At 44.3% G+C, this 27,891-nt stretch overlaps 1 long non-coding RNA gene across 4 annotated transcripts; it reads right to left on the reverse strand.

Moving 5' to 3' along the window:
- Positions 1-3,630: 3,630 nt before the first annotated feature.
- Gm32479 lies at positions 3,631-27,033 on the reverse strand. 4 transcript variants are annotated; one of them, XR_001785247.1, is made up of 4 exons: positions 26,791-26,860; positions 7,278-7,357; positions 5,740-5,850; positions 4,024-4,154 (listed from the first exon to the last, which is right to left on the reverse strand). It is a non-coding gene; the product is annotated as a predicted gene, 32479 (long non-coding RNA). The 4 variants fall into 4 exon arrangements; XR_869086.2 differs by having other exon boundaries at positions 26,673-26,860; XR_001785248.2 differs by lacking the exon at positions 26,791-26,860 and adding an exon at positions 7,854-9,500.
- Between the last annotated feature and the right edge of the window lie 858 nt (positions 27,034-27,891).

The raw sequence follows: 27,891 nt of genomic DNA on the forward strand, positions 1-27,891 counted from the left end.
TTAAGACTAAGTTAGGCCATAAACTCCAGGTTCTCCTCTCTTTGTAGGATATACCTCAACCTACACGGAGCTGATTTGCCTCTTGAATTGTTTATCCTTCTGAACAAGGCTCACCCTCACCAAAGTGCACGTTCCCTCTTTGGGGCAGTATCATTTCAAATGTGGAGCACTCAATCTGATGGTTCTTTCTAAGAGCTTCTAAATGAGAAGAGGTTTGTTTTTCTCAAACAGTACAAGGGCCCACAATCTGCCCCAACCGTTCACATTCCCTAATGCTGTCTCTCCACACTCTATGAAGCTCCTAGTAGAATATCTGATTTGTCTGGAGTCGCTCAATCTCGCATTAGAGCAGCCAGGTTCAGGTCAGCCCCGTCAGCAGAGGGAATCACTCCTCTGGTTTCTACTGTTAAACATAGCGAGCATTAGTGGAGGCAATACTGATCAATTACTTCTTCTTGTGAATGGGACTTCGATTATGACAGTCGTAGTCATCAAACCCCAACCCCACCCGACCCCCCCAAAAAGAAGTGAGAGACTGTCAAATTGATGCAGAGCTCAGAATGTTCCAGACACTTGGCCTTTGCTCCTCCTGCGTGGAATCCAGACGTGCCCACTCACCAGGCAACAGCCACTGCTTTCCTCTTTCAGGGACCACTCCTGACAAGTCTTCCTCCTCCAGCCCCGCCACAGGGTTTTGTCACCACTCATTTACCCCTAGGCCCACTGCTAACTCATAGGGCCCAGGTATCAGTCAGAGAGAGATGTCACTTCACACTGTCACTGTCGAATTAGGAAGGATGAATGAACACTGAGATCTGTTATCTGCCTTAGAAAGAAAATTAGAAAGCAAGAAGGACACTCATCTCCCTGCCTCGCAGGCCAATACCTATAACATGGAGCAAGAGACTCATTTGGCGTTCACAAAAGCTGTTGCTTAGTCTATCTGCAAGATGTATATTGTTAACTGTGGTGAACGGTTTCCATCAAGACAAAAATCTCTTCCAGAACAGAGGAACGAGGTCAATGATCTTCCGGAGAAATATGCCTTTTGTTTTGTTTTGTCTTGTTTGTTTTAGCTTTTTTTTTTTTTTTTTTTTTTTTTTTTTTGCTCTCCAGACGCATGGTCTCCAGGTTGTCAGCCACTCACTGACTGTTTACATTCTAAAGAAGGCTGGTTATGGGCGGCGATGATGGTTGCTCTTGGGGTCTCTGTGAGAGATGCTTTCTTTTCTCTGTGTGTGAGACCGCTGAGGTAACCGCCTGTTGCTTCTCCCTGCCAAATGCCCTTGTAAGGAGAGAGACAGTAGAGGGGAGAGGGGAGATTGGACAGAGAAATGATCGCTACAGGGGTCTCAGCAACCCTCCAAAATGGAGCCTGGAGGTACTGGAGGCTCTCCCTCCTCCATGGCCTCAGCTGAACAGGCAATAGAGCACATGCTCTCTCTCTTGAGGGAGCCCTTCTGTAGCTGAGCTCCCCCTCAAGATCCTGCAGGCTCCACTTTCTTTTCAGTCCTGCCCTGAGCTGTTTGTCCTAGATCCTAACATGCATGGCGAGGATGCTGTTTCAGGGAACCCAGCTTGGAACCTGAGGGGACCCAGGGGTACTGTCTTGAAGTGCATTCAAACTTTTAAGCTTCACTCCAGAATTGAGGCAAAGTTTTCACCCGGCAGCCATACATATAGGCATACCTGTGTATGTGGATCTGAAATGAACGCTTTCAGAAATAACGGGCCACACAACATGGTATGCATCGCAACACTTTTTATTCTATTTTTCTTTTGAATGTTGATCTCAATTCAACTGAGTTGCTTTTGTGATTTCTAATGAGTCGAGGGTGCCAGCTTGAGACTCACTGGCCCATGCCAATGGCCTTAGGTTTCAGAGCAGGAAATTGAAGTTAAGAAAGGTTAAGTGATCTGGCCAAGGACACACAGCTACTGCCTAGTGTCAGAGCCAGAACAGAACAAAGGTATCTAGCTGACTGTTATTGTTATTGTTATATAACAACATTATTATTGTTGTTTTTGTTGTTAGTTATTAATAAGCTCTCCCTTTGAAAAGCAGTGTTCCAATACTGTGAAGATTGCATGCCCTTAACTACAAAAACACACGTCTTCTTTTATTGGTGGAAAATACAAGTCACCCAAATTAAAACTAAATAGGATCTCTTTCCCTGATCCTCATATACATTTCAATTTCAAGCTCAATGTCAAGAGAACTGTCTATATAAATATATGTATATATAGAGAGAGTCTGTTTATTTTACAAATGTTTTCAATTATGCCTGTAACTTGGCTCCGGTATACTGGCTTGTGCAAAGTCTCTCCCTGACTTCACTAACGGAAGAGGCGAGACCTGCACAGCCGGTTCTTCCAAAAATGGTGGGCTCTGTCTGCTTGCTCACAGGAGGGTCAGAGGACACCTTTGTGACAGGAGGGGCCTCTCAGTTGTTTCTCAGCTGCTCGGGGCTGGGTTAGGTCTACATCTAAAGCAGGAAGCTTCTGGAACAGCAAGCCATCTAGCACCGTGTGAGTCCAGAACATCCTCAGTGAGGCTCATCCATCTCCTAAGTTATCCTTCTCAAGACAGTTCCCACTCCAGACAGTTCCCACTCCAGACAGTTCCCACTCCGGACAGTTCCCACTCCAGACAGTTCCCACTCCAGACAGTTCCCACTCCAGGCACCCAGTCACTGCCACTGCCTCTGGTCTCACCACGCCGGGAGGAGCAATGTTTCCATTAACTTCCATTAGTCTGGAAGAATGCGGCACTCAATATTAGTAACCGGCATACTTTCCTTTGATAAAGACATGGGTGCCTTCCTGTTCTCCCTATTTTTAGCCTGGTTTTAAAATGTCTCCTTCAGCCAAAGCAAACACACTCTCCAGCCCCCAGTCCTACCTCCTTCAGCATTAAGACTGGTTGCAAATCTGAACAGGCTATGGGACGCAGGGTGCCTGTTCCCACCTCGTGAGATACTTCATTTTCATTGCTGTGGTACCTTTCCACCGGTCCTACTACAACTGGTGAAAGCAGCTATGACCTTTTACAACAATTGGCCTCTGTCTTTACATTGGCTCTTTCCACTCACTGGGACCCACTGGGATTACCTCAGGGGCCCCTTTCTACCTACCCTGTAAAATGACAACAGGGCATGAAGTGGTGGCGAAGCAAAGGCGTGCCATCCGAGGACTCGCTGGCCTGTTCCATGTGCGAAAGTGAAAATGTCACAGGTCGTTCCTGAGCGAGTTCCAGCTGGAAGCTAAGTTCAGGATGAACATATGGGACACATGTGCAGAAGCACCAAGGATTAGGCATGAGAGTCGTGTGTGCAAAATCACCACAGAAATTCCTGCTCTGATTGCTGTGAGTTGCCCTCGGGTGCAAGGGTTCTGGCTCACTTTCAGAGCTCCACAGCCCCTTCCCATAATCCCCCACCCCCTTCCCTGATCTCCCTTAGAACAAAGTGAAGGGAGTGCCTGCTCACCAGGCCTTGCTACTCAAGGATGGCTGCTTAAAAAGTGGTCCCTGCTGAGGCAGCAGGAAGGACAAACCATCGGGTGTGGTTATAACGTTTAAAATTCAGTTTTAAAAATTGGCACCTTTTCACAGTGTTGAAAAACACAACCCAGGGCAGAATTGTGTTTATTTTGGCAAACACATGGGTACCACTTGCTGTGTGCAGGTATCCAGCGTATTCTGTATTTATAGCAAAAAAAAAAAAAATTGTATGCAATGGCCCCTGCACCCAGCGATGACAAGTTCTCATCCCCTCTTGTCTCTTGTTTCGTTTTTTTCCCAAAGACTAGAATAAAAATAGAGAATACTTCCTCAGAGGAAGAAAAAACAGCAGCTCTCAACATCTGGGGAAAAAGACGGTCTATGCAACCTCTGCTCATTTCTCCTGTCCGAGCAATGCACTGTAGTACCCCACAGTTCAGTGTGGCATGTTGGAGGAAGGTTGCCATCATGGTGGAGAGGGGCCCATAAGTTAGATCTCATGCCAACAACACTAAGAGATTCAGTGACATTGGGGGAAGGGGAGACTGCATTTCCAAAGGGGTGATGATCTTTGAAGAAGTCACACTGCCATCTGTTGTCCCTTCCTTCATGATCCAGTTCATCCCGGAGAGAAATGGACACACTGAAGAACCTGGGACAGAACATGAACAAAATACTTCCTTTAGTATTAATCTCAGGTGAATGAAAGAAGCCAGGAGGAACAAGCCTCGCTGATTTTAATGGTCTCTGTAACGACTTGTGACTATGGTTACTCCGGCAAGCCCTTACTGATGGGCTGCGCTCAAGAATCGCTTTCACATCTAGAATATAAAATGCCAAGGTTAACCTCCATAGGTGTAGAGCTATACATGTTTAGTTCTCAGACAAACTCAGAGACACCCAGATGTGTAGCTTGCTGGAGGTGCCAAGAGAGACGACATATGTGACACCCTCAGAGAAGTAATTCGTCTTAGGAAATCCATCTGAAATTAAATCCTGCCAATACATCCAGAAAGATGGACCAAAGGAGGGAAAGAAGGCAAGAAATGAAGGAAAGGGGGGAGGAACGAAGAGGAGGGAGGAAAGGGAAGAAAAGGAAGAAGGTCTCCAAGGTGGCCTTCAATGATCAGTTCTTGCTGATGCTCACATACTGGGGCATTTCTTTTTGACCATGAGCCGGACATACTTCTAACCTATAGATTACCTGAGACCGAACAGGATAGCACCTCAGCCAGGTTAAGGCTATGAAGGCAGCTATGGTCTCTCTTGAGGAACATATCAGCCTTGGGCCAATCAAAAACCAAAACAAACTGTTTTGATTTTTCAGGACTCAACAAAGCTAAGCTGCTACCAGAGGGTGCTGAGGCCACCCAGAAATTAGCAGGAGCAGGGAGATACTATCCAAATGTGAAGGGCAGGGGAAATGGAAGGCACTATGAGATTCTGTGATTACTGGACCAGGGGGTCCTTTGCCCTAGGGTCTGGAGCCATAGAGTGCTGTCATAGATGCTGAGAAAAGAAAGTCAAGGAAAGATTCAGCTCTCTCTTCTTCCTACCATCCAGTTCCCACCCAGTTCCCACCCAGTTCCCATCCAGTTGCCATCCAGTTGCCATCCAGTTCCTGTCCAGTTCCCCTTTGGATTCTCCAATGGACAAACCTATCCTCAAACCAGCTGACCCAGGATCCCAGGGACCTCAAGCATTGGGACTCAGTCATCTGCAATACCAAGGAGAGCTAGGGAGGACAAGAGCTATACAGCCAAGCTCCCAGCCACGCCCCAAACAAAAGCCACCTAACTGAAACAAAAGGATAAAACCTAACATAGTCTTCACAGATACAGCAGGGAGGGGCTTCTCATCGCCTCTGAGCACAGGGAAAACCAAACTATGCTATAACAAAGTAACACTCACAACACATACACACAACACAAAATGCAATGCCACCCACCAAGCCACAGATCCAGAGATGGAAGAGACCACACTGGCCTGGAATCTGTTGGCTTAAGAACCAGAAAGGAGAGTCAGGATTAGTTGGGGTTTCTGGAGCATAAGGGAAGAGTGGGGAGATGGGGGAGAGAAGATGTATTAGACTCATATTAGAAGAAAGCAGAACAGGGCACCCTGAAGACCTGGGGGAAAGCCAGGCACCACGTTCAGACACATACAGGTACTGGGGACACACACACACAATTATCACATTAAAAAATAAATAAATGAAACTCTAGAAAAGTACACACCTTTTGTTGGGGAAGGGAGCAGGTGTGAGTGACTGGTGACGTTGGAGGTTCTCTAAGTCAGAAGGCAGGCTGCAGGGAGTTTCCTGACCAGGTGCAGTAGTGCTATAAAGCCTGACAATTAAAGAAAAGAAAGGGGAAAAAAAGCCTTCAAGGTACAAAACCCCTGTGGGAAAACTGAGCAATGAGAAAGTAGCAAGAGGAGCAGAGGCCAACTTTGATGGTCTTCAGCTAGAGTCTGCAGCCCCCTGGAAGGGGGAAGTTACAACACACATGTCTTCCCATTGCAAGAAACTTGAACAAGGTCTGGCCCATAGAGGTTCGAGATGCACAGTTGCTAAGTGAGTGAACTAGTCAGAGCGAAACCTCAGCACATGGGAGGGACAGAAGCATAAAGAACTTGGGGAAGATGCTCTGAGGTGATGTGGCAGCGTGGTGGCCTCTGGAAAACCCCAGCAGCAGCCAGAACAGTGTGGGCAACTGCCATCCGAAAATGAGATGGTTCCTTTAGGGCAATTGTGCAGAGTCATAAATAGCGTAGACCTATGCAAATTGCCACAGCTGCACAGCCAAAGGCTGGAATGTGTGCTCTCACAGATTGCTCTCAAGCCCTCTCATCTCTTCCCAGAGCTCACCCTCCTGGCAGCGGGGGGCAGGGTGGAGTGGGAGGCTACCATAGTGAGGTGACCACACAGGTCAACTTTTCATTACTTATTACAGATTACTTTCTGTTTAGGGAAGATATATATACCTCAAATGTCACTTGCCCAGTGACAGTGTTATCAGGCCACATGTGACATCTGTGATACTTAATCTTCACTGCCAGCTTAACTGAATTGGAAATCAGTTTTTGAGACTCACCTATGTGACTGACAGTGTGAAGGTGTGTCGAGCAAGGCTTGGCTGAGGAGGGAAGACCCGTCCCGAGTGTGGGTGCCATCGTCCCACGGACAGGGGAGAATCTCCAAAGATAAAGGGGAAACTGGGAAAGCCTGCTGAACTCCAGTGTCCATCTCTCCGCTATGCTCCGTGACTACAGACACAATGTAACCACCTGCCTTGCAGTCCCTCCCTCCCCCTTCCTTGCTCACTACAATGGACTATATCTCCCCTTAAGCTATGAGCACAGAACAACAAACAAACAAATAACCCAACCACAAACCTCCCTTAACTTGCTCCTGCTGGATTTTTTTCACAGCAATGAAAATAAGTTGTTAGTACAACATCTTTAAGGTGAGAAATTTGAGCAGGACCCTAAGTCTTTAAGCTGGGGGGGGGGGGAATCTCCTTCATAGGGTGTGTTAGCAGGGGAAACAACCACCTACAGTGTTAGCACCATAAACCTCCTTACTAGGGCCAAGACAAAGATGGGTCCCTTAACAAGGCCAGGAGCTACTTACTAGCATTCTGAAGAAGAGGAGAAGGAAGAAGAGGAAGAGGAGGAAAAGGGGAGGAGGAGGAAGAGGAGGAGGAAGAGAGTGAAGAGGGGGAGGGGAGGAGGGAAGGGAAGAAGAAGGGGGGGAGGGGAGGGGGAGGAGCACCTGACTCCGTTTTCTCAGGTTTTTCTTTCCTGTTACCAAGGATCCAGCTCAGCACTGCCTTGGTGCACACATCCAAGTATCTGTCAAATGAAATGATCCCATTAGAGAACTGTGACAGCTCTCCAACTCAAATACTAAAGTAAACCTTAAAGTGCAGCTAATACTTAGTCATAATAGCAATGGCAACTGTTACAATTAACTACTAAAGACATCTCCATGCGAAGTTCAGTTCTGGGGACTGGCTAGGTTAAGGCAATGGCTGTGGAATTTCCTAAGCCACACTTGGGAGACTGGCTGATTGTAATTCAAACCTCGGTGGCATTTTTATTCATCAACTCTCGACCTTTTTATTTAAAAGATTTGAAGTGACTTAAATATATCCATCAAAATATGGTTTTTAAAAAGCATAGTTTACGGAGTTGCCATGACAGAGTTGGGTGGCTTGCAGACAGAATTGTTACCATGGTTTTGGAGGCAGGAAGCCAAAACAAAGATTTGGTTGGGGTCCATTTTTTCTGAGGGATCCAGGGAAGAATCTTTTCCTCTTTCTGTGGTTTGTGGCTCTTTAACACTCACCTTCTTGTGCATTGTTCCTGTGCATGCCTGTGTCTACCTTTGTATTCTTCCTGTGTGTCTCCGTGTTCATCTTCATATATGTTCTTGCTGTGCATTCCTGTGCCCAGATTTCCCCTGTATGAGGATGCTAGCCATGTTGATTGGAGCTCACTCCAGTATGACCTCAGCATTAAGATCAACATTATATATTGAAAGATCACCGGAGGTACTGCAGATTCCAGCCTTAGTGCGTGAAGTTGGAGGTGACATGATTTAATCCATAAGAAAAGACAAAAAGGATGTATGGGGAGACTGGAGGCGTGGCTTAGCCTGTAAGAATGCTTGCTGCTCTTGCAGAAGACTAGGTTCAGTTCCCAGAGCCCACATGGCACCTCATAACCATCTGCAATGCTAGTTCTGAGACTCTGACCTCCATAGGTTTCTTCACTTACTGATGCCCTCAGGCACACAAGTACACACAGAAAATAAAATCAATGTTTTTGAAGGGAACAGAAGGGAGGATCCATGAAAACTGAGCATGCATGTTACCTAGTCTACTAAACACCTGTAAAACCATAAAATACAGCTGGAGAGATGGCCCAGTGGACAAGTCATTTGTCACACAAGCCTGAGGGCCTGAGTTTGGATCTCCAGAGTTCATGTGACAAAGCCAGTGGCACGAGTTTCTAATCCCAGGAGTGAGGAGGCAGTGACAAGAGATCCCCGGGGTTCACCAGGCAGCCCAAATAACCCACTTGGTGAGACCCAGGCCAGTGAGAGACATTGACTCAAGGCAAAGGTAAACTGTACATGAGGAAGAGCACCCAGAGTTATTCTCAGCACCCATACCTGTGCACACACTCGCACACCCTCACACACACACACTAAAATAACAAAGTTATAATTAAAGGGCTTCAGAAAGACAAGAGTGCTCATAGTGACGTTAAGAGAGAATGGCCTAGCAGGGAAGCAGGGAGTTGCTGAGAGCCACCTTCTCCCTAGACACTCAGAGACCCTGAACTTGGAGATGCTGCATGTGAGACAGGCCAACGGAGGGCATGATGTGGACACTGGATCACTTTTCCGCTATTCCACACTTCCAGATGACAGGAGTAGCCTCCTACAAAAATCATAAGCTTATTCTGAGTCAGTAGAATAGAAGACACTAAACCCCAGAGGGCACCAGACCTATAAGAGGACTGGGATAGGGTGGGGATGGATGTTGATGTGTGTGTGGTCCTGCTGTTGCTGGAAATCGGAGGATCATATGATGTCCATGGCCCATGTTAGTACCTAAGGCTATGTGGATTTCCATGGTCTATGCTGCCACCTGAAGCCATGTTGATGTCCTTGTCTTGTGCTACCACCAAGGGCCATGATAGTGTCCATTGTCCATGGTACAGCTGAGGGTCATGTTGATGTCCATGGTTTATTCTGCTGCCGGAGACCACACTGAGGTCTGTGCTCCATGCTGGTGCCTGAGGCCATGGGGATGCCCATGGTTCATGCTTCCAAGGACTGTAAAGGGCAAGGCTTCTTTTGCAGTGGTATTGATCACTGCAGACACACAGTCGAGAATGAGAGACATAGAAGGCCTCTGTGACAACCTCTCTCCCGATAAAACCAGAAACTATCTAGATAGAAAGCCATTGAGGAGAGCTCTTAAAAATTGTGCAAAGGATCCTGAAGTGTAACTCTTTACAGCTGACGGATTCTGGTGGGGGTTGGGGTGGGGGACTTAAGTTTTTCTAAGAGTTCAGCCACTGGGAGTTTGACCATGCTCCAATGAGTACATGGGCAATGCAAATTGGATCTGGTATTTCTTCTTCTTCCTCCAAGTCTTCCTCTTCTTCTTCCTCCTCCTCCTCTTCTTTCTCCTCTCACTCCTCCTCCTCCTTCTTCTCTTCATCTTTTTTTTTCCCAGAGAGGAGGTCACAAGGGTGGGAAGATGAACCTGGGAAGACTGGGAAGTGAATGTGATCAGGATACATTATGTGAAATTACCAAATAACCAATGAAAATATTATGTTGGAAAAAACCCTCCTGGAACAAAATAGCCAGGAAATCTGGGATGCTATGAAAAGATCAAATCTAATAATAATAGGAATAGAGGAAGGAGAAGAAACCCAGGCCAAAGACACAGAAAGCATTTTCAACAAAATTACAGAAGAAAGTATTCTTAAGCTGAAGAAGGAAATACCCTAGCAAGGTACAAGAAGCATACAGAACACCAAATAGATTGGTCAAGAAAGGAAATTCCTCTTAGCATATAATAAGCAAAACACTAAATGTGTGGGGGAAAAAAAGAAAGGATATAAAAAGCTGCAAGGGGAAAAGACCAAGTAACATATAATGGCAAACCTACTAGAATAACACCTGAGTTCTCAATGGAGACCCTAAAAGCCAGAAGGGCCTGGACAGATGTTCTACAAACTCAAGATTCCACAGATGTCAACCCAGACTACTATACCCAGCAAAACTTCCAATCACCATGGATGGAGAAAGAAAGGCATTCCAAGATAAAACCAAATTTAAGCAGTATCTATCTACAAATCCTACTTTACAGAAGGTGCTAGAAGGAAAACTTCAACCTAAGGAAGTTAACTACACTCAAGAAAACACAAGGAATTAATAATCCTGACCAGCAAATTAAAAGAGTTCTCCCAAGCTCATGGACCAGCATGATTTATAAAATAAAGATGGCATCTTACCAAAAATAATCTACAAATTTAATGCAATCCCCATCAAAATTCCAACACAATTCTTCACAGATCTTGAAAGGACAATCTTCATTTTCATGTGGAAACACAAAAACCCCAGACTAGCTAAAAGAAGCCTGAACAATAAAAGAACTGTTGGAAGTATCACCATCCCCGATTTCAAGTAGCACCACAGAGCTATAGTAATAAAACCAGCATGGTTTCGACATAAAAACAGACACATTGATAATTGGAATAGAATTGATGGCCCAAACACAAATCTACACACCTATGAACATCTGGGATTTGATATTAAAAGAGGAAGGAAGGAAGAAATGAATGGATGAAGGAAGGAATGAAAGAACGAAGGCAAGCAGTCAGTCAAACTGAGTTGCTGCATGTGGAAGACTCCAACCCCATCCATACTTATCACCTACACAGAACTGAAGTCCAAATGGATTGAATACCTCAACATAAAGTCAGATACACCAACCTGATAGAAGAGAGAGCAAGGAATACCCTTGAGCTGATTGGTACAGCAGACATTTTTCTGAATAGAACACTGTTAGCACAGGTAATAAGATCAACAATAATAAATGGGACTTCAGGAAAGGGCAAGTGCCTGCAAGGCAAAGAATGCCACCATTCAGGCAAAATGGCAGCCTACAGGGTGGGAAAGAGTTTTACTTTTATCAACTCCACATCTGATAGAAGGCTAATATCCAAAATATATAAAGAACTCAGGAAACTAGACACCAAGAAAACAAATTACAGGCCCAGTAAAAGCCTGAGTGTGATGGTAACTTGATGAGATTTAGAGTCTTGGGGGGTGTCGGCAGGGGTTGAGGAAGGGGGGAGTCTCTGTGCTTGGCTGTGAAGTCTTATCTGAATTCCGCTGAGGTGGGAATACCACACTAACTGAGGGAAGTACCATCCTGTGGGCTGCCTAAAACGGGATGCAAGCAGAGCAAAGCATCCCCAATCTCTGCTTTCTCACAGCAGACACTGTGTCCAGACACCCCCTGCTCCTCCGTCACACATTCCCAGTCACAATGCACTCTACCCTCAAACTGTGAGCTAAAAGAAACCCTCCCTCCCTTAAGTCGCTTCTCTTTGGAGTTTTGCTGCAGCAGCAAGACAAGTGCCTAATATAGCATCATCTTGTCACAACCCGAATGTGCAAATGTCTGTGTTGCACATTAGTGTCTGTTCAGGTTGTGTTTGGTACTAGATTATAAAAGCCAGCTGTAGCAACCTCACCCCTCTGGGACGTTTATCTCACAGAATCAGTACAGCCACTTAACAGCCAAGTACTTAACATTCTAGACCACATGTAGGTTTTGTAACATGCATTAGGCACCACAGAGAGTAGCACAGCATAAAACATTACAGAGAGTTGGGTTTGGGGGGGGTTGACCCCAAAAGATGGGAGCGTCTTCCTAGAAGTCCTCCGTTAGTAACTTGTGTTCTCCTTCCATTGGATAATACTGTGTCATGTTGTTAGGTAAAGTCAATTGTCCGATGGTATTCAAATGGTTGAGAACTTTTTAGCACCATTTCAATTGGGGGAAGGGACATGGGAAGCAATGGAGGTGAATGAGAAACATTGTAATGGTGCAGCAGTATAAAAATGCCATAGTTAGTCTGTTCCGTTGTTCCGTTGTAGTCTAGCATATATATATATATAAAATCACTAGATTGGAAATAAAATGCCCTATTTATTATTTATTAGAAAAGGAATGTTTTTGTTGGCGCGGGCAAGATGGTGAGTGGTTAAGAGCACTTGGATCCAGATTCCATCCAAGCACCCACATGGCAGCGCATGACCGTCTGAAACTCCAGTTTAGGAGAGCCACTGCCCTCTTCTGACCTCTTCCAGCACTAGACATGCATATGGTGCACAAATACACATGCAGGCTAGCACTCATTTACATAAAATAAAAGTAATATTTTGGTTTCGTCATGCGAAAGCTCCCCGTCCTAAAGGACATTGTAAAGCACGTGTAGGCACATAGTGATAAGAAGTCTAAAATTTCACACTATTGTGGTTATTAGTTCTTGCTCACTGAGAATGCACAGACTGAAAGCTAACATCTCGAGTTAACATGGATCTGGTGTGGCATGTCGTCCCTACCGGATGGCGCGGTTGGTCTTCCTGCTTCCAAGTTCTGAGTATCCACAAATCTCTCAATATGTAATTGAGATCACGGGATGCCACGTGCTCTCCAAATCTGTCTCCACAGCATCCTGTGAGAACTGTGACTTCCAATTCTTGCTTATCATCATGGTTTTTCAAATATACAGTAAAATCTTTTTAAGCATTCACAGGTATTTAGACTGCCAAGTGACTAGGGAACCATGGAGAACCGCTCCATTCTCCCTATACTAGCTCAGAAATGCGGTATAAATGAATCCCCTTTATCTTGTAAATTGACTTTATTGCTTTTCCTATCATTTGATGGCACAGTAAATCATCCATAAAGAACAGATCATTCCAAAGGCCATGGCTAAGGAAAAGAGAGTGGAAGGGGCGATTTGATGGTGTGCCCCAATCTCTCAGTAGCAACAACCCAGAGCAGTCAAATCAGTGGCTACCTGTGTGCCATCCAGTGTTATTCAGAGAGCTGATTTGTACCTCTGACCTAGTGGTCCCTGTGATGGGCTCTGGAGCCATTATGTTGGCATCTCTGTACCATAGTATCCACACGTGTAGAATTAGAATAATTAATGGTTCTAATTAGGAGGCTAGTGCTGGAGACGAAATGAGGTACCAGAGGCCAGTGTGGGGGACCAGTACTTAGTTAGCAAGTGGCCAGCACCCAATAGCATCCTAACACCAGTCATTATTACTAGTATCTTTTCTATAAACTTATTTTTACACCAAATGTTGTGTGTCGTGATTCTGTCCCTCTGTCTCTCTGTGTGTGTCTGTGTGTGTGTGTGGTGGTGGTGGTGGTGGTGGTGGTGGTGGTGGTGGTGGTGGTGGTGTGTGTGTATACAGGTACATACATGTGTATGTAAGGTGCCGTATGAATATGCATGGAGGCTAGAGGTAGGCATCAGGTGTCTTCCGCCATCCCTCTCAGTTTAGAGGTCAAATCTCTCACTGAGTCTAGAACTCACCATTTGTCTAGAGTAGGCCAGCCAGCCAGGATCATCTTGTCTCCATGTCCCCAGTTCTGAAATTATAAACACTCACCACCATGCCTGGCTTTTTATATGGATTCAGGGGATCTGAACTCAGGTCCTCACACTTATACAGCAAGTATTTCACTGTATTAAATTAAAATGCGTAAGGTTTTCCCCTTTCTGTTTTCCTGTATTAGCACCTGGATTTTGCTCTCCCCGACTCTTGCTCTACCACTAACCTATATCCCAAACCGCTTGGTTTTTTTTTATTAATTTATTTAATCTGTCTTACTTTTGTTTCCTGTTGCTGTGAGAAAATATCCTGACAAAAGCAACAAAGGGGAGGGTTTATTCTAGTTCACAAGTCCAAGTTAGAGTCCATTGACGAAGGGAAGTCACAGCAGCAGGAACTGGAAGCAGAAAGTGAATACATGCTTACACTCACATGCATGCATGCTTGCACCCTTACATGGATACATGCTTACACTCACATGCATGCATGCTTGCACCCTTACATGCATACATGCTTACACTCACATACATGCATGCTTGCACCCTTACATGAATCCATGCATTCACTTACATACATGCATGTTTGCATGCTTATATGCATACATGCTTACACTCAGTTTGCTTTCTTTTCCTTAATATGGTCTAAGACTGGCATCCAGGGAATGCTGCTGCTAAAATTTAAGCTGGGTCTTTCCATTTCAATTAATGTAACCAAGACAACCCCCTACAGACAAGTCCATTGGCCAACCTGGTCTAGACAGTCCCCCACAGAGATGCTCATGGGTCAATCTAGTTAACAAAGTCTCTCACTAAGACTCTTGCCAAGTGATTCTACATTATGTCTGGTTGACACTTAAAACTTAGCATCACCAGGATTTCCAAAATCATATAAACTGGCCCAGACAAGCAGGCTTTGAACTGTCATCCTCCTGCCTCAGCTTCTTCAGTATCTGGGGTGAGTGTGTGTGTGTGTGTGTGTGTGTGTGTGTGTGTGTGTGTGTGTGTGTGTGGTATGACATATGTGAAGGTTCTATGGAGGCCAAAAGAGGGCTTTGTGGAGGCCAGAAGAGGGCATCTGACCACCTGGAGCTACAGTTTGAGCTGACCGACGTGCATGCTGGAAAATGAGCTCAGATCCTCACAAAGAGCATCCGAGAAGTGCTCTTAACCTCCTCTCCAGGATCACGAGTTTCATTTTTAAAACTATGTTCTTCAGGCTTCTCAGACTCTTGAGAATGCAACCCCTTCCTGTGGCAAATTTCGTAGACTCTGAAAGCCTGAGCACAGCAGTTCTGAAGCAGCTGGGGGCTGACAAAGAAACACACCTCCCCAGATGGATGCAGCATACTGTGACCCTCCCAGTGGGCCACATCCTTGAGTAGCCCTCTCTGTTTTAGGGTGGGAGGGACTTGGGGCTCTATATCTGTCCCACAACTAGAGAGAGAACAAAATAGAAGAAGGACCAATTTCACCCCAAGCTAACCCTCAAATGGGGAACATGCATGATGGACTGTGGAGGCCTTCATCTGGTAGCCCATGGCAGCCAGGCTCCCCATGCTGCAACAAGGAAGTGTATTGTACCAACAACTGCTTACACATAGATTTAGAGTTTCGAAGTGGATTCTTCTCTACACCTTTTCAATGAGAACACCTTTAGACCAGCACTGACTGTAGCCTGGAGAGGCTATGCAGGAGACTCACAGAGCCACAGATGGTCCAGGGAAGCTGTGGTGTGACCAAGAATCTTAAGGATACTCAGGCTATGACAGCCTTCTACACATCAATAGAAGACAGACACACCTGCTCTCAGGTCTGCTGTGCACCGAATTGTGCTCATGCCAAAAGGTGGCAAAATATTAACTCATATGCAATACCTGTGTGGTGTTCTTTATTTGAAAACAGCCATCCAACTATAAAGGATCAAGTGAACCCACAGCCTGGAGGGAGAGAGAGCCCCAGCTTAATTTGTCCAGTGAAGGAAGAGGAACCTTAAGCACAGACCAGACACATGCACACATGCAGAGGGAAGGTGAGAAGACCCAGGAAGGACCATTGACAAACTAGGGGCGACCTGAACTGCCAGCCACAGCAGGGTAGATTGTGGTGGAACCTCCTTGGAGTACTCAGACAGCCCTGCCACCTCTTGATGTTGGACTTCTTGCCTGCAGAACTGTTTGTGAAGCCATCTTGGTGGTGGTTCTTTGTCATGGCTGCCATAGAAAACTAGGCAAAGGCTGCTTTCCAACAACAAAAAGGCCTGTAAGGAGGAGAGAGTTCATCCATACACCCATTCATTAGACTCTGAATTGAGTTGGAGCCTTTACTCTGCAAGTACAGTGCTAAGTGCTTCTTGTATGTCATGCACACATGTTGTGGGGTTTTACACCTCTCAAGGTCTCACCATCCAGAAGCATGGCAGAGTCAACACAAGGGAGTCCACACAGAAGAGCACTAGATCAGAGGAGGATGTGAGGCAGAGTGCTTAGAGGAGACACATTTAATCCAACCTTGGTGGAAGAAGGCAAAAACCCTCCCAAGAATAAGATTTCAGGAAAGAGAGAGGAAGGAAAGATTTGTGAGAAGGAGGGAGACATCAGAAAGCATTCTGAGACCTGAACATGGCTCTCCATACCCAGAGCCAAGCATATAGGAAATGAAGCAGAGACTGCTACCATACACTGAACTGCAAGATCTGGACCATATACCCAACACTCTGGGAACTATTGAAGAACATTCCAGAAACCAATGATATAACGAGATGTGGTTGGGATTTTGACAGACAGTTCAAGCCATGGTCTTGGAAGCAGTATAAAGATACTGGCAGAATCGCAATGCTACAGAAGAGGAGAGAAGGGATATGGGCTCACTCATGATTCTCTTGCTAACCACATGGACAGTACCTTTCCTCTATCACAGGAAGAGACAAACTGAAAGAAAGTCAAGAACCCATGAACCAGCCATTGTCCTTTTCCTTGGCTGGCAGAACCTTGATTTTTGTCTACTGTCCTCTGAAGATGGAGGCTAGGTCCCTTCATGTAAAAGTAACTTTTATTCCCCTGACGTAATTATCGTCTCAGAGGTTGACTCTTGAATAAGTTCAATCGCTCTGGTTCTTTCTGAACTCTGGCTGGCTGGTTCAAGTCAGCTGCTCAGGCTCAAATCCCACTCCAACATGACTGCTTCAATCTGGATTCTCAATGAATTGCTCTGCTTGGCCTCAAACTAACTCTGTCAATTTATTCTAATCTTCTGCCTCCTCCTTATTCTCTGGTCAGTTGTCTCCACTGACCTGCACTGAACCTCATGAACTCAACTCCACTCCACTGCGTGCACTGCACTGACCCCCAGCCGACTGAGCAGAACTGACTCCTGAGTGCTGGGCTTAAAGGTGTGAACCACCATGACTGGACCTAAGCTTTTCTGTACCTGGAACTTGCTCTGTATCAGGCTGGCCTTGAACTCGGAGAGAGATCTGTTTGCCTCTGGCTCCTGAGGTTAAAGGCATGTCTGTATTTCACACAGACCTAGAAGCTGTTTGGATGTGATCCCTTGCCAGAGCAGCCATGTTGCTGGATTAAAGTTTCTCTACACCTCCAAATAACAGGGCAGTCTGTTTTGTGGGCTGACAGGTACCACCCAGTGCAGAAGCTACCAGCCCAGCATGGCTATTGCTCACTTGGAATGTGACTATTTGTAACTGAGATGCACTACAAGTACAAATAAGCTCTGGATTGCACAGTATGGGAAAGAAGGACGGTAAAGGCAGCAGCGATGCAGTCTGTTACTTGAATTCAATAAATTGAAATAGTATACTTAAATATTGGGGTCAGTACAATAGCCTAGTAAGACTAATCTCACCTGTGCCATCTTTTTTTGTTTTTTAATAGTTGCTGGAAAGTAATGTATCACACATAATATATAGACCACAAAGTAAAGATCTAATCCAAACATGGACCCCATTCCATCAGCAAGTTTAGATAGGTGTGTGTGTGTGTGTGTGTGTGAGAGAGAGAGAGAGAGAGAGAGAGAGAGACAGAGACAGAGACAGAGACAGAGACAGAGACAGAGACAGAGACAGACAGACAGACAGACAGACAGACAGACAGACAGACACAGAGACAGAGACAGAGAGATGTCCATCTGACCAATGAGAATGGATAATTGGCATCAAGATCCTGGAAGAGTTCCCCTTTCTCTTTAAAGGGAGCATAAGACTAAAAGGCATTCTTTTTTTCTGACATTGATGTCACCAATGGTATCACTACCTGGAGTCATGAAAGCCATTTTGAGACATAGAGAACAGATCTCTAAACTAGGCACAGTGTTCATATCTATAAGCTGTTGGGAGGCAGGCAGAGACAGGAGGAAGTGGGGAGAAAGAAGATGGGGAGAGGGAGAAAACAAGGAGGAAGAGGAGATGAGCTGGAGGGGCAGGAGGAAGAAGCAGAGGGTGGAAAGTCAAGAGAAACTGCTTCTTAAAGAAAACTGAATGCAGCTTTAGTCCCAGTACTTTGGGGCAGAGGCAAGAAGCTTCTGAATTTGAGGCCAACTTGGTCTATATAGCAACAGCCAGGTATACATAGTAAGACCGTGTCTAAAAAAAAAAAAACAATTTAAAAAACCCATAATATTTATCTATGCTAAAATGTTTCGGCATTAAATAGAGACATCCTAAAGCTGAGTTTAGCTGTAGTCTCTAGTCCTGTAGACAAGGTGTTGGCTCATCTTTGACATCAATGTTGAAAGCATAATATTTGCTATTCTACTTCGTTAATACTGAGACATTCCTCTGGAAACAACAAAGCAGAAATAAAACAATATTATTATCATTTTGTGTGAGTACATGATTTAGCCTAAAATGGCTCTGTTCTGTGCCCACGAAAATCTCAGGGGCTGACGCTGATGAGGTAGGGTGTTTGTTTGTTTGTTTGTTTATGAACTCTGCTTTTTCTTTCCAATCTCCAGGAAGGATTTGTCTTAGTTAGAGTTTCTAATGCTGCAATGCAACTCCATGGCCACAAAGCAAGTTGGGAAGGAAAGGATTTATTTGACTTAGACTTCCAGATCATCGTTCACCATTGAAGGAAGTCAGGGCAGGAACTCAAACAGGGCAGGAACCTGGAGGCAGGATCTAATGCAGATCCCAGGTCCCAGAAGAGTGCTGCTTACTGGCTTGCTCCCTCTGGCTTACTCAACATACTCTCTTATAGAACCCAGGACCATCAGCCCAGGGATGGTACCACTCACAATGAGCTAGGCTCTCCCCCATCAATCACCAATCTAGAAAAAGCCCCCACAGGCTTGTCCACAGCCCGAGCCTATGGAGGCATTTTCTTAAGTGAGGTTTCATCCTCTCAGATGACTAATTTGTGTCAAGTTGACACAAAACTATCCACCACAGGATTAGTCCTGGGTCAGGCAGTCATTAGGTGGCTTAGTGATGTAGCAACACGTGCTCAGAGCTCCAGATGTCTGTCAACGGCAGGAAGGACCCATCCATCTGACCCACTGCCGGGGTCTGTCAAACTTGGCTGTGATTGTCTTTGCAAGCAGCTTTGTAGCTTCACAGAGACGGGGTCTTGGTGTGGTAATCACAGACCGCTGAGTCTTTAGAGCCAGTGTTTAAAGTGGTCATGTCAGAAATACTCTCTGACTCTTGACTGTACACCAGTGTGAAGTTTTCTGTGTCCCTGACTTTGACCCACAACCATCTGCTTTCTTATCTGCACTCTCAAGGTCTGAGCAGAATAAGCAGCCAACGTCGGAAGCCAGAAGTACTGAGAACTCTGCTCGGTGCTCAAGCCTGCAGAGAGATGAGCAGGGAGGGAACAAGAAACAGCCAGTGCAGCGCTGGTCCCAGGTCTGTGATCCGGAAGCAGGGTGGAGAGAGCAGGAGAGGTGTGGGGTAGAGCACCAGGCCTGGGACCCTTTTGGTCCAGTCCCTCCTTTTCAGCATAAGGTGACAGGCTGGAGCCACACAGTTCTCTCTCCCTTCATTATTTTCCTGAAGGTATTGCTTTTTCTTTTTCACCTTGACCCTGGACATGGCAAGAATTATGTCTTGATTGGAATAACAACCAAACAACTACTGCAAACTAAATACAGAAGCTTGGTCTTTCCCAGGAGTCTCTCAAGTGTCCCCTGCAATGTTGCTGTCCTCTAGGGAAAACGGGAAGCAGGGCAGATTTGCTCCCTCCCTGCATGGGCACCTACATTGATGACAGAAATACTGAAGTGGAAACACAGCACGTTTAGAAGGCCACCCCAAGGTAGATTTCTTCCTCAACTACTTTCCACCTTACTTTTTGAGACACGGTCTCTCAACGAACCTGGGGCCTACCATGCCAGCTACACTGTTGGCTGTCCAACTCCAGAGATCACCTGTCTCTGCCTCCCCTTTGCTGGGATTGCAGACACATGCTACCATGTTTCAGTTTTTTCCTAGATGCTAGGGATCCAAATTCAGGATCTCATGGTCACACGGTTGGCACTTTCTTGACTGATCAGTCTTCCAAAGCTTCAGTTACCTTCTGAAACCATGCACTAGATAACCAGTGTGGTTATCTCTCGGCACCCATACCATCTGTGTGATTTACAAGTCCCTCCCTAATTTTGAGTGTCACCGCTTGCTCTCCAGCTCTTTACAGCAGCTGCCTGGACTTCTCCAGAGGCTTGGATACCTGACCCCACTCTTGCCCAAGGCCTTCTGTTCCCACCAGTCCCCTTCCAGCTCCTGCTACGGCCATGCTCAGAGCAGCCATGTGTCTGCTCCTTCATTCCTCTCATCATTACTTAACGGATCCGGATGATTCTTTATTTACCCCTTCATTGAGATATTGCAATATTTGCATGTCTTAGGGTATGTACATCATGGTAATTCAACACACCCACAAGTGTAACGATCAAATCAGAGCAGTGGCTGCTTCCAACTTTTCAACCGTTTATTGTCCTTCTTGGGAACTTTAAACTCACCCAGTGATTTTGAAATAGATCACAGACCATTTTGACCGGCAGTTACCCTACCATGCTGAAGAGCTAGCAGCAAAACCTCCCACATTGCTGTTCATCACCAAAAGAAGGCAGGTTAGCAGCAGCAGATACCCCACTAGTCCAGTTTGGTAAAGTTTGGATAGCAAACATGAATCGTCAGCGCTGGCATGACCTAGCAATGACAGCTAGGCCTCAGCCTTAGCTCAAGTCAACCAGAGTTCTCAGATGTGCCTCTCTCAGCAGAGCAAAGATCAATGAAGACTCGAGACCCACAAGCATTGCACAGCTAGCTCTATGAGCAAGCTTAGCTCAGTCCCTGTCACTGTCCATTAAGTCCTATTTATATCCTCTGTGATGGTTTGTGGATGCACTTTTAGAAGGTGCTACTCCTATTGGAGTAGATGTGGCCTTGTTGGAGTAGGTATGTCACTGTGGGAGTGTGCTTTAAGACCCTCATCCTAGCTGCCTGGAAGTCAGTATTCTGCTAGCAGCCTCCAGATGAAGATATAGAACTCTCAGCTCCTCCTGCACCATATCTGCCTGGATGTCACCATGTTCCCGCTTTGATGATACTGGACTGAACCTCTCTGAACCTGTAAGTGAGTGCAATTAAAAGTTGTCCTTATAAGAGTTGCCTTATAAGAGATGTCTGTTCAGAGCAGTAAAATCCTAACTAAGACACCTTCCAAACATCACATATCCTCCATGGCGCTTGCCTCAGCATGTGTCTGTCTCAATTGACATCACTCTGTCTTTCAGCCCGAGTCCAGAGAAGTGGCAAGAAACTGCCGTACACCACCAAAACGTTTTTTGGTGCATTTCTCTCTATGGAGCCCTGACAAGTGCATCTCAACTGTGTAATGTAAGGTGAACCAATACATCCATTTTGTTAGCAAAGAATCTTTCATCATATGTCCTTTCACGTGCTTGCTTTAGCAGAACATCCTCTCTCCTGTGTCTCCTTCAGGGAAACATTCCTTCACAAGTCTGCCTTAGCCTTCTATACCAGTGTCCACTTTAACGAAATGTTCCTTCATGTGTTTGCCCCAGCGAAACACTATCCAACTGACTTTCCAAAGAACCCTTAAGTTTCCACTTCAGAGAGCCACAACAGATAGACACATTTTTGGCTGAATCAGTCTAACCTCTAAACACAGAGAAGGCTGGAAATTGAATGGTTTATACTGTTCAGAGGCTACCCTGGGTCAAGTTTACTCCCAAGAGTCTTCACACTTGGTCTACAGGGAACCCAGAGATTTTGTATCAAATCTCACATTGACAAGCATCTACCCTAAAGCAAAATATGAAATGAATACTCTAGTTTCCTTCTACAGGTCATCAGGACTATCAGTCATCAACAGTGGGTCTTCTTTGGGTTTATACAGACATTTCCAAGAATTATGAAATTATTTCTACATTTTAACTCATTTTCTTCACAGTAACTATCAAGATGGTTGAGGTTTGGGTATTGACACCCTCTTGCTGGTATTTTATGGATTAGAAATGTGCTTGAAAATTTTAGTGATCTACAATATGTTAGAAGCAAAAGCCCACTGTATGGAACTCAATTCAATCCTCCAACTCAGCTAGGAATTAAAGGAGACACGAGGAGAGACACATCGGCCTTATCCATCAACTACAACCAAAACCCACCTTGCCTCATGAATAACTGTTATATATTTCACTTTCATTTATTATTGATGCACAAACCACAAATAATATGTAAATTTTATTATAAGTGCAAAAATATATATTTATAAGCTTTCCAGTACCTTCTTGGATCTAAGTGTATAGAACTTTCTAGAATAGAGACTTAGAGAAAAGTCAACCTGTAAGACACTAAATTAGCAGTGTACTGGCTAGTTTTATGTCAACTTCACACAAGCTAGAGTTATCTAAAAGGAGGGACCCTCAACTGAAAGAAAATGCCTCCATTAGATTCCACTATAAGGCATTTTTAAATTAGTGATTAATGGGAGGGGAGCTAGTCTACTGTGGGTGGTGATATCCTTGGGCTGGTGATCCTGAGTTTTGTAGGAAACCAGGCTAAGCAAGCCTTGTAAGCCAGTAAGCAGCACCCCTCCATGGCTTCTGCATTAGCTCCTGTCTCCAGGTTCCGGCCCTGTTTGATCCTGTCCTGACTTCCTTCAATAATGAACAGTGCTATGGAAGTGTAAGCCAAATAAACCCTTTCCTCCCCAACTTGCTTTTGGTCATGATATTTCATTGCAGTAATAGAAACCTAACTAAGACAATCGTAATGCTTAGCACTTAAACTAGGAACACCAAATTGAACTTTTGAATGAATGATATAAGCTGAATCTCTAGAGTCATCGCTGAAAATAAGGCCAACAATATCAGCAAGCATGAAAACAGAAGTGTGATTCCTAAGAGCCTTTCCTGATGATTGAACCTGAGTTTCTGAATTGGTGTTCCTGGGAAGTCTCCTTTGTTACCATTGACTCATTTTATCACAGCATCCAACATTTTCCTGAGCAGATTAAAATCCTGCTTCTGTAGCTTCCCTGGAGAAAAGGCATAAGAACGCCACAAAGTCAAAATACACTCCTGGAAAACCATCAACTAAAATTAGGTAATATGCACCATGTTTTAAATGTAAAAGGTGAAGTACAAATTTCTGGTTTCTTTGGAGACTCAGTTGTGTCATGTGGGGTCTTTCTGGAAAAGGGATGATGATGTTTTGCTAGAGCACACACTTGAGAAGATGTGTGATGTTTGGAACGGGTATAACCCTGGTGCTGTGGTGTTGGTTCGCCTTGCCACTCTTTGCTGGTCTTCTTTGGGCTTTGCTAATGTTGGTCTTCACTGACTATGCTGTGTGGCATTGGTTCACCTTGCCTTCTTCACTGATCATTTGTCATGACTCTGTAGAGAGAAACACACCAAAGAACCTCTCATGATAACCTGAGGCAGCTTCTTGCCACTTCAGCAGAGTCAGGCTGATTGGCAGAGCCTTGTGGTTTCTTCTGGATTGAACTGCTGTGGCTGATTCTGAATGGTGTTTGTGAGTGGATCCAGCTGCCACTGCTGATTCATGTGAACTGAACGGCTGATATCCTGACAACAGAGATTGCAATTGCCCCAAAGAACTATTTCTAAACAGGCCCCTTTTGCTCTGTTAACATTTCCTTTCCCCTACCTCTGGTAGATGGTGAGCTAGAAGAGAGATGAAAGCATTAAAGAACCCCAATCAAAGTAAGTTTTGATAAATCTAAGCCTATAATAAGGTGTGAAATGAGAAAGAAGGAATTTGATCAACAGTCTATAGACTTTTTAAAAATAAACTTTTATTATTACATTTTAGATTGTTTTTTAAATTTTTTTCATACAATATATATTCTGGTCTTATTCTTTCCTCTCCTCCAAGATCTTCCAGATCATCTCCACCTCTCTGCCCATTCAACTGCATGTTCTCATTGTCTCAAAACAAAACCAAGAAAGATTTTAAAAACAAAACCAAAAACCGAGCAAGAACGCACAAAAATGTCCCACAAAATGACAAGTCTGTTTTTTGTTGCCCAGCTATTGCTGAGTACGAGGTCTGCCCTTGGATGTGGCTGATATACCCAGCATCACTCCATTGGAGAAAACTGGTTTTCCCTCTCCCAACAGATATCAATTGCAATAGCTTCTTGGTTAGCAGTGGGACTTAGAATCTCCCCTCCTTCTCTGGGCTGGGATTTTACTGTTTTAAAAAACTCCTCAGCGTCAGCAGAGTATGTGCTTAGAGGGCCAAGGGTACAGGATCTTCAAAGCTTAAAACAGACACTTGGAAAATTCTACATTCCAACATTCACTGAGAATCCACTGACCTTCTAAAATAGTTATTAAGGTCTCAATAAGCAAAGATTTTTCCAAAAGAAAAAAATCCCTTTGATAAAAATTTAATCTACATGCCATAAAACTGTTTATATTTAATTTGCTATTTATTGTTTTGATTCTATAACTAACAGTAGTGCACACTTGCCAAAGAATTTGGAGTAGTACCAACGAGTCAGTCATCTTCCTACAGCCTCACTAGGCTCAGCCTGCCTCCCTCTCTTGGCGGGTGGTTAGACAGTCTGATACGGCCCTTTCACCTACTTCTCAGAAAAGTATATAAAGTATTCACATGAGCTTCTGAGGCTTGGTGCCATTGCAGTTCTCATTTTCTCTCTTTATATCCAATAATTAACTATGTTCAGTAATATTTTTCTCACTGAGCCATATGGTACAAATACTGCCCTTCTCCCAGATTGGTCCTTCCAGTTCTGCCTTCTCATGCTTCATAACAGCCTTTGCTATCAAATACTTCATAGTGTGACTTTATCATAATTTACTCAACCATGTGCCCTGAGTCAGATACTCTGTTTTTTCCTTCTCTTCGTTCTCTGCTAGGATGTATGCAGCAAGGAGCATTACGATCCAGCCCCACAGCAGCAGCAACACCAGGCACTCTGCCTCTCTGTAAGCTTAGAATCTACAAGCCGCTTTTCTTCTTCAATGACTGAACTAACTTAATAGAGAATCAAAATTTCCTGTAGAAATCTCCCCCACAGTCTGTGTGTGTGTGTGTGTGTGTGTGTGTGTGTGTGTGTGTGTGTGTGTGTGTGTGTTTTACAGGACTGAGCCTACACCCTATCTTTAACTGGCAAGACAGTTGCTCCTTTCTGGAGGCAGGAAGTATTCCCCAGTCTTTGATCGCCCGTAGCTTTTCTATGCTGGGAACAGTCCTTTCTCATCTGTAGACTCCATGCCTGCTGTGCCAACTAGAACTGCTCTGTAAACATGCAGACATGCATAAAAGTCTAACGTTCACCATCAAACCCTCTTTAGAATGGAGCCTGCTGTAACACTACATCCTATTTATTCAACTGGGAAAGTAAAATTCCAGCAGAGAGTTAGTGTGAGGGCATTCAAGGAGCAGAAATGCCATAAAGAACCTCCTCTTGGTTCCCAAACGCCTGCTGAAGCTTCATCACCTCATGGAGAGACCACATTTCTCATCACTCTGAGATGGCAGAGTGGCAAGATTTAGGAAATAAAATAATACCGCTGTTTAAATAAGAATTTCAGATATGCCACAAGTATCTGGCACTATGTTAGCAATTTGTATTTTGTTATGTTATATAATATTTTATTAATGTTGCATAGGATATATTTATATTAAACTGTTATTCGTGCTCATGGAGAATTTGAGTTTAATCGGGAATCATACATTTTATCTGGCAACTCAACAGGACAGAAGAAATTTGCTGCCTCCCTACCCCACTAGCTCAGAACTTTCTTTGCTTTTGCCTCTGGTTGGAAACACACAGCTGAAGGATTCGCTTTCTTGTGCCATGCTTTTTCTGCAGATGTAGTCAAGTCCAGCTCCAATCTCAGTTCCTGGTGATCCAAGCTGGCCTCTAGGTCTATGGTGCTTGCTTCAGCACTGAGTTCGAGTGTACCACCCATAGCTGAACCCTCCAAAATCAGTCATTAATTTAAACGAAATTCCTCCACAGATATGCCCATAGAGCAATCTGATAGAGGCAATTTCTCAATTAAAGTTCCCTCTTCCCATGTGACTAGTTTGTATCATGCTGACCAAAACTAACCAACACATATGACCCCATGTCAACTTGATACACAAACACATCACTATTAACCATGACCTTTCCTTTCTTATTTATCTCTCAAATCTCATGTTAATATTACATTTATAAGATAGTCTCACAATCTTTAAAACATTCAAGCAAACACTGTAAGAGCTTCATCTCTTTAAAATATTCAACATCTCTTTAAAAAGCAAAGCCTCTCAACTGTGGGCTCCTGCAAAATAAAAATTAAGTTCCGTATTTATTTTTCCAAGAGGGAAGAATCAAGCCAGTTGCAGTGGAGGCTCCGGGATTGGAAGAGTGGCTGGATGCTGAGATCCGGCGTGTGTACGACAGTTCGCCCTGCTTTTCTGGGCACTGCCTTACCCCATAAATCACTAGCACAGCATTTGACTGAGTAATACGCTCACCTGTTTGTCAGGGGTGGTTACAGGAAATGCCTGTGTAGTGTGAATTACGGTGTTGTTACACGTCCAACTATTTCTACATTTGCACAATCAAGTTACTGTGTAACTGTAACAGCCCTACCTGAAGAACAATTGATAGTTGATGACTTCAAGGGAGGAGAAAGGCAGTTTTCTTTTTCTTTTTTCTTTCTTTCTTTCTTTCTTTTTTTTTAAAAGCCTTTCTTTAAAAAAAAAAGTGTGTGCCTGCTTGTTTATCTATATGGGCACTGTATGCACACAGATGCTTGTGGGAGAGGGGTTAGACCTCCCTAGAGATTTTCTAAAGATTCTAAACTGCCTGATGGGGGTGCTGGGAACGAAACCTGGGTCTTCTAAAGATCAAATGCTTTTAAGGGTTGAGCCCTCTCTCCAGCCTTAGGGTCAGTTTTGTTTTATTATGTTTTGTTTTTAAGGTTTGGGCCCTGGTAGTCCAACCATAATCCAGTGGATGGTCCCACACCCATTAATATATGAGCAGCACAAAATGAAACCAGTGGACTGTTAAAAGTGGGGAGAACAACCATTGGGAGAGAGATAGGGGTGCATTCTGGGGAGTTAGGGGAGAAAGGGAATGAATATGGTTAAAATGCATTGTGCACATGTGGAAAATTCTCAAAAATGTTAAATTTTCATAACTTTATAATTAAATATCTTAAATTTTCTTCTCACAAAGAAAATCCTTTTTCCAGAGGGCCTCAAGATAGTCAACATTTAAATAAAAAATTTAAAAACATTTAAATAAAACATTTAAGGATGAAATGGTGCTCTCTTTATATAAACTTTTATTTTAAAAGTTGAATCAGAAAGATTAACTCACAACTCATTCTGAGTTGAGTATTACCATGTAATTTAATTTTATACTACACTAAAAGAATATTACATCACAACCAAGAGAGGTTTATGCCAGGAATACAGGTTCGAATTAGCATGCACAATTAAATCAGGAGCCAGCAAGATGGCTCAGTGGGTAAGAGTGATTGCTACTAAACTTAAGGACTTGAGTTGATCCCCAGTACCAACACTGTGGGAAAGAAAGACCTGACTCCCACAGATTGTCTTGGGACCTCTGCATCCATGCCAGGTATACACGCACACGCATATACATACAAACACATGTACAAAATAAATGAATACATTGACATTTACAACTGTAATTAAATCAGTACAGTTTATAACAGAAAAG

The sequence above is a fragment of the Mus musculus genome, chromosome 6, assembly GCF_000001635.26.
Source record: "Mus musculus strain C57BL/6J chromosome 6, GRCm38.p6 C57BL/6J".
Classification (NCBI taxonomy): Eukaryota; Metazoa; Chordata; class Mammalia; order Rodentia; family Muridae; genus Mus; species Mus musculus.